Below are 8,565 nucleotides of genomic sequence, written 5' to 3'. Positions count from 1 at the left end.
CTCATTTAATTAATTAAAAATTTTCAGTTAGCATCCAGTGTTGAGAATCATAAGTTTAATTCTTCTTACCACACATAATAACATATACAGTAGTATCATTTGGAATATTCTTGTTAAAGAATGCACCTAATTCGATTGTTTTTCTGAGTAGTAAAAACATTCATTCTTCTAGTCATATCAATTATATAAATTGGATCAGATTATATATAAAATTAAAAGGACTTACATTTACATCATTATTTAATTGAGTGGTTCTTTTAAAATCTCTAAAAGAATCATAAGCTTTTAAGAAGTTATTTGATGGATAGAGATTCTGTAATGCTTGTGGAAAAACTTCATTTCTTCCATTTTTAACATAGATATTTTGTAATTTAACATGACCAAATAAATAACAATCAGGTAACTGCTTATTCTTTCGATTAGTTTGGAAAACAATGAAAATAATGTAAGGCATGTCAGATTCTGTACAATTATAATAATTAGTAATATCTAGACCAAAACTTTCTTTTCCCTGTAAACCAGCAAATTCAATTATTTAAAGTTGAAAACAGAAATTGGAATTTTTGGATTTTGTATTCTTTCCTATTCTATTTCAAAAGAATAGTCAGGTTCATATTTATCAACAGGAGCACGAATTTCCATACTTTTAACAACAGTTTCACCTTATTTTGGAAGAGTAGAATTATCATTATTAGTATTCCAATAAAGAACAGAATCTTCTTGATCAAGCAAAAATAACACTTAAATCACCTACGAAAATAATTTCTTTATAATCTCTAAAAAATCCACTAAAAAATTCTAATGGATAAGGAACTTCATATTTGTTTACTTTTAATTTTTCCATTGTCAAGAATATGATCTTCCATATTTAGTTCGTTTCAAAAGGGAAAAAGTTAATCAAATAAGAGTTGAAGAAGAAATAAAAGGATGGTCAATTCTAGATAAAATATTATTTTCTTTTTTAATTGTAATTATACCAAACAATTTCAAAGCATAATTATCAATCGGCTCAGTATTTGATTTACCATCATATGTAGAAAAATCAGTTCCATCTGTATGAATAATATCAAAAGTGATATAAAGTTGCGAAAAATTTAGATAATTTCAACTACCACCAATATTAATACATATTTCAGTTTCCTTGTTGGGAAGATTTAAATTATTTTTTGTTTCTCATTAATAGGAAATGAGTCAAATTGACAAACTTTCGATTTGGTTCATGCTTTATTAAGAGAAAAATTCATTAATTTATTTTTAAAATTACAGTTACATTAGCACCATAAAAGTCAACTAAATAATCATTCTCATCAGTTAACAGTTATATCTAAATTTTGAATATTAGTGACAACTGGAATTATTATAGGATCATTTGGTTCATAAATTATTAGACCATCAAATTTATGGTTATAGATAACTTAGCACGTTCCAAACATCTATGATGTATACATACAGACTGAAGCAATGATTGAAAACTTGTAGCAAGGCCAGGATTCGAACTCAGGTCTCCTGCTCACAAGGCAGATGCACTAACCACGACGCCACACTGGCACAGTGGCTATGTACAACTGCATGTACTACCCCAGCATGCCTCCCTCTTCAGTCCAAATTTCCATTCACACCTCAACCCACCTGATATCCCTCCTGCACTCGAACAGCATTGCAGAGGCTCTCCAACCGAACTGGAATAGCAACTCAGCATCAATCAAAATGGTCGATTGTGCCTAAAAGCAAGGCATAGGTGCTTTAATCAAATGAAACTATATAGTTCCAGAGACCTTTCCAAGTCTCAAACATCTGTATTTCCAGACTGAAGCGACACTACAAATTTTCATTTGTTGCTTCAGTCTGTATAAATATGACATCTGAATTTGCAGTTCCTAAGAAATTTCATTTCATTTATTGCATATTTCAAGACTTGCTGCCTATTTTAAGAATTTTAAGGAGCAGATAGTACATTTTACAATGTTACATGTTACAATATGTTGTTCCATATTCCTAACAAAGTTTGTTTTCAGCAATAAAACAAAAGTGTCAATAATGAGTTAATTCTGGTATAAAATTAACATAATTTGAGGAAAAAAACAGAAACAATTTGTTTATTTAAGAAGAAGCTAACAAATGATAGCAGAGATTTTTAATAGAAGAAAGTGTCCCACCACCTGGCTGTTCCAGGTAGGAGGGCATCGGAATAACTTTGAGCCAGTCCCAGGAGGAGCAGCAGTTTGCTTAGATCTAATTACAAATTATTTTGAATTATGTTATTTACAATGTTTTCATCGTATATAATACATCAGTATACATTTCTCATATTAATTTCACTGTTGTAGTGCAGTTTTTAGTAATCCATTATGGAAAATGATCTATTATGGGAAATTTACAGCTTGGATGGCATTTGGCAGTAGTATGACGTTCTTGAATAATTACTGGCAATGAAGTGGCTTTTCCTGTGGGAAGGGAGCATCGGAAGTTCTTCGATCCTCACCTCCCCAGGAAGTTTTAGCTCAGTGTATTTCTGTAATGTCTGCCATTATGAAATTGAAATTAGCAAATTACATGTTACTTATCAATAGTTGGAATCCTTATACTTTTCTGTTGTTGGTTAGTGTTCTGCATATACTTTTAGTTTTTCATTGCTTTATTATTTACGCTTACATTGTTCTATGTATCCAGATTGTCTTGTTCTGAGTTTGTTGAGGCACGCGAGTCAACGGTCGTGTTGTTGTCGGAATCGTTCTGTGTGCTGTGTGGTCTTGTTGGGCGATTCCCTGTTATCCGTCTCATCTATGGTCGTTTTTGTGTGCATGCTGTGTGGAGTGCTTCTGAAATTTTGTCTGTGATGGTGTTTAATTCTAACCAGTCATTCAGCTGTCTTATCCTTTCTTGTATGCCGTTGTTGTGCTGTTGTGGTCATATGTGTCTAAAAATGTCACAGTGTGATGTGTTTCGCTGTACAGATTTCTCCACATGTGCATATGTCTGTCACTTAGTCCAACATGACAGAGAGGTTGTGGGTATGGTCCACGTCTGCAAGAAAGTGGACCATACCATGTGTTGGACTTATATATTTCATATTCATTTGTTCTTTGACGTTTCGGAAGAATATGTGTACTCTGAATCTTTTGTCTTTTGTGTTCCATTTGGTCTGCCAGATGCCATTTCGTCCTTCATTAAGTGGTTTCATGTCAGTTATTTGTTGGCCTGTAATTTCCTGTACATTGTCCTGTCGTCCCTTTTTCATCCAGTATGCTGCAGCTCTGAAACATATGGGAATGTCTATTGCATACACACCCAGGACGACGCATAACGCCTCAATAGATATTGTACGAAACACTTCTGACGATCTTAAAATGATGTCTGATTGTAATGACCGTTTTGTAGGCTGCTATTTGAAATTTGTTGTTGTTGCACCAATTATTCACTTTTTCCAGTACCTTTCTTGTCTTTAGTTCAAGATTTGTTGAGTTGGCCGATGTAATTACCATTATGTCGTCTGCATACGTAATTATTCCTGTCACCCTGCTGGCCTTGTCAACAGTGTTTGAAAGAGGTTCTTTAGTGCTATCTCAGAATATGGGACCGCATATAGTCCCCTGTGGGCAGCCTTTTGTAGTTCTTTTGATGACCCTCTGAGGGCTTGTGCGCCATTATCAATTATTGCAGTAATCTAGGAGACTGTAATATAACGATGTGGGTACCTGCATTTCTCTAAATGCTTCAAATATTGCCGGCCTCCAACGGTTATCATAGGCGAGAAATATATCAATTAGTTTCGCAGTTACATACTTGTCTTGTGTCGTTTGCACTGTCTGCAGTGCATTATTAATGGTGTCATCTATAGATCTAAACCCGAAATGGTGGGGGTTAAAACCGAAGTGCTGTCTGAGCTCTGTCGCACAGGAATATCTCGTGAACCTTAGCAGACGTGTTTATTAAGCAAATTGGTTTGTATGTCTCCGGATCCGTCGCGTCTCTGTCCTCATTCTCCTTGATGATTACTGCATCTGCAGATTTCCATGCTGTGGTGTCTTGTGTTGTTGCAGGGCGTCATTCAGTAATTGAGACACGGTATAATCTGCGGTGCTGTATTCCTGATAGTTTCTATATGAATTTCGGCGAGGCCTGGGGCTTTTTTTGGTTTTAGTTTGTTAATATCCTCCTTAGCGAAGGGGATGACTACTTGGTCAGTAGCGTAGCTAATTTCTACTAGTCGGCGAATGATATATTGTTAGTCCTCAGTTGGGTCATTGTTTGGGAAAAGCCTTTGCAGATAGTATTCTGCCGAACTCCTCCAGCCTTGCGTACTGGAGCCGTTTCCACGTCTCAGTATGTACAGTACAAATGGTGATTTGATTTTGTCAGTCTGCACTTTGTACGATTTTCCCCACTTATTATTTGCTAACCGAATCCGCACAAAGTTGTCCCAGTAGTCCTGTCTTGTCAAGTTCGGTTTTATCCCTGTTTTTGGCATTGCGATAGATTTAGAGCCTAATTTTCCGTTCTTGTGCCGTTTGGACCTTCGATAGTGTCGTCTTTTGTCTCGTGCGTATTTTCGGAGTCTAGTCACCATTGTGGACCATGGCATCCCCTGTTTGTGTTTATCATTTGCTACTGGTATGGCACCTGTATCAGTGTGTAAACTCCGAAAGCAACACTATGGTGTGTAATGTTGAGCCGTGAGGTATTGTATTCGTAAGACATGGCGTCACTTACGTGGTAGTATGGGTTGTCATTGGGATCCAACAAATTTACCTCTGGATTTCATAGGCAGTGTTTTGAACAGCAGCCGTTATTTTTTCTGGCTTATTAATTGTCGTTGCTGTGACCTATCTTCGAGGTCTTGGCAACGTTATCTTTTAACAAGACAACTCAAGAACATTTGTTGCCCGTGCTGTAATGACCCACATCCATATACGAGTAGAAGGCATTCGACTGTTACTCTGGCCACGAGAGTCTTCCAAATCTCCCACCCACTGAAAACATCTGGAACTCTGCACACGTGTGCACGCCACTACGTTTGAAGTGGGATGGAATGTCATTCCTGTCTCTGTCATCCAAATCCATTCCGCCTTGATGCCCAGTCTGACTGGAACCATTGTTTCTCTCATAGGCGGCAGGTCATTGCTCTGGGTGGTGACAATTAAAGTTCGGCTACACACAGAGGTCCAGTGTCGGCTGTCATTATCGTATGGGAGGCAAACTTGGTAGATATGCTAATGGCTTAGGGTGGAACCGATTTACGCTGGAAAAATTTAGTTTCAGTTTTGGCCATCAGGTGCAAACCTGGTGCTGTACACTGTTTATGTGACGGTATGACAACCAGACTGTTATTTAACAAGCCATAGCGTGAGTGAACAGTATGGTTATAGAGAAGAAAGACCGTGCACTGTTAGTGACCACATTGAGAGAGCATCGCTGACTGAAAGTTTGGAGGAGTGGTCCTGTGTCATTGAATTTGTTTACTGAAGACGATAAAGAAATTCGTAAATTAATTTAAATTTTAATAATCAACAGCCTCAGTTGCACCGTTTACGTAGAATTCACCTAGGTTTCAGTCAGGATAACCCAACCTTCTTCAGAATAACAGTAACTACCGCTTGTCCATAGGGGACGTCGTCAAGCTAAAACTACAAATCCATAAATTATCGTCAGACAGTAAAAATTATCTAGAACTGCCTAGGCCCCACTAGGAACTCAGTACAGCACTCGTGGCTGCCACATCGCGGTCTCGAAGTGGGGCCTATGCAGTTCCAGATAATTTTTACTGTCTGACGACAATTTATGGATTTATAGTTTTAGCTTGACGACGTCCACTATAGACAAGCGGTAGTTACTGTTATTCTGAAGAAGGTTGGGTTGTCCCGACTGAAACGTAGGTAAATTCTAGGTAAACGGTGCAACTGAAGCTGTTGATTATAAAAATTAAAATAAATATTTATACAGTTGCTGACAGGGCCGGTGGAAGCTGTTAACGGGGTTGCTGTTGCTGTAACTGACCACGCTGCACATACCCCGGGCAGTGTTCGTGCTCGTGCAGTTTCACGACAATTCTCCATCCCATGGGCAACAGTGCAGGAAGTGTTCCGGTCTATTTTACACTGGTACCCATACAAGATTCAGACAGCGTTGCAACTGAAACCTCATGATCCGCAGCAACGTTCTGAATTTGCTCTTTGGTTTATGGAAAGGATCGAAGTTTATAACATGTGGTCGGGCAATACTGTATGGAGTTCAAATGGTTCAAATGGCTCTAAGCAGTATTGGACTTAACATCTGAGGTCATCAGTCCCCTAGACTTAGAATTGCTGTAACTTAACTAACCTAAGGACATCACACACATCCATGCCCGATGCAGTATTCGAACCTGCGACCTTAGCAGCAGCGCGATTCCGGAATGAAGTGCCTAGGACCGCTCGTCCACAGCTGCCGGCCTCTATGGAGTGATGCACACTTTGCCGAATGTTTGGTACTGTTAAACCGCGTGTTGTGCACGAAGAGCCATTGCACTCGCCGTAAGTGACTGTGTGGTGTGGATTCACAAGCACCTTTAATGTCTGTCCGTTCTTCTTTGAAGAGAATATAGGATCTGTCTGCTGTACTGTGACGTCTGCACGTTATTGAGACCTCCTTGTACAACGTGTGATTCCTGCCTTGGTAAGAACTACAGTGTGGAAACTAAAGTTTTCATGCAAGATGGGTGAACACCTAGTGTCGCTCGCCCAGTGAATGATCTGTTCAATGCAACCTTCCACGAAAGCGTTATCTTCAGAGATTTTCCAAATATATCTATGACTTCCAAGATCTCTTGGTCTGAATACATGTGACTTTTGGCTCTGGCGATGTCTAAACGAATGCATTTGCCAGGGACACGTTTGGTCTCTACCTGATCTGAAGGCCAGTATACAGGAACACCTTGCTCAGATTCCACCAGAACTGCTATGAGCAACTGTTGATCACGTCCTTTTACAGACGCAGTATCTCGTCGACGTCTCTGGTAGTAATACTGAACAAACTGTGTAAGCGGCAGTTAATAATAAAACCAACATTATGCCATTCTCACTTGTTTGACCTTTTCTGCCCCAGTCCCGTTCCTAATCCATCACACATGGAAAATTTCTATACATCTTTCTTGCATTCACCGCGCCAGATTTGCGCCTGGTAGCCAAAATTGGAACTAATTTTTTCCCAGTATAAACCCATTCACAATTAACGCATTAGTATATCCAAGAAGCTTCGCTGCCATACGATACCTACACCCCACACTAGACGTCTGTGACTACATGCAGTCAACAGAAGCACATAGCAATGACACAGACGTCCGAGACATGGTGAAGCACTTCCAGAACAAGATAATGACACAGGCATAACACCAGTACAATTGGACACACTGAAACAATATAAACGGAAATTAATTCTTCCCTCACCAGAGCATAGGTTACCATATAATGAAACATCTCCGGAGAAATATGAATTTGACACATCAAAATGTAAATCATACGTGCAAGCTGTACGTTTCGTCTTAGGTGGCAATACATACGAAAAGACAACTCAGGTACAAGGAACAATTATGTATGAGAAACAAACTCAAACAGAAAACTTCAAACAACAAAAAATTATCACACACCATATTTATTTATATCTGTGGACCATTCTGTACAGTAGTTTTGGACAAATGTATATGAGTTTTGAAAAATTGCAAGTTTCAAAGATATATGACTACACACACACACACACACACACACACACATATATATATATATATATATATATATATATATATATATATATATATATATATATAGGGTGAGTCACCTAACGTTACCGCTGGATATATTTCGTAAACCACATCAACCTGACGAACCGATACCACAGACCGAACGTGAGGAGAGGGGCTAGTGTAATTGTTTAATACAAACCATACAAAAATTCACGGAAGTATGTTTTTTAACACAAACCTATGTTTTTTTAAATGGCACCACGTTAGTTTTGTTGGCACATCTGAACATATAAACAAATACGTAATCTGTGCCGTTTGTTGCACATCCGGAGATATTGTAACCTAAAGTTGACGCTTGAAACCTCCGACGTTCAGTTGCGTGTTGTAACAAACACGGGCCACGGTCGGCGAGCAGCATCCGCAGGGACATGTTCACGATGACGACCGTGTTTACGAGTGTGGCTGTAGTGCACTGTTGTGGTTTGCTCTAGCTGTCGCAGTGTACGCATGTAGCGCTTGCTGCTATTGTTATTCTGCATTCGTCTCCGCACGCAGACCAACTGTAGTACACCGTGTTACCAGACGTCTGTGATAGTGTAATGTTGTAGGAACTGTGACCATGGTGTATTCGAACTCTGAAAAGGCGGAGATGATACTCATCTATGGCGAGTGTCGACGAAATGCAGCTGAAGCCTGCAGGGTGTACGCAGAACGGTACCCGGACAGAGAGCATCCAACGTGCCGCACATTGCGAAACATCTACCACCAACTGTATGCAACAGGTATGGTCGTAGCACGCAAACGGGCCCGTAACAGGCCCGTCACAGGAGAAGCGGGTGCAGTTGGTGTGT

The sequence above is a fragment of the Schistocerca serialis genome, chromosome 5 (assembly GCF_023864345.2).
Source record: "Schistocerca serialis cubense isolate TAMUIC-IGC-003099 chromosome 5, iqSchSeri2.2, whole genome shotgun sequence".
NCBI lineage: Eukaryota > Metazoa > Arthropoda > Insecta > Orthoptera > Acrididae > Schistocerca > Schistocerca serialis.
This window is presented reverse-complemented; position numbering follows the sequence as displayed.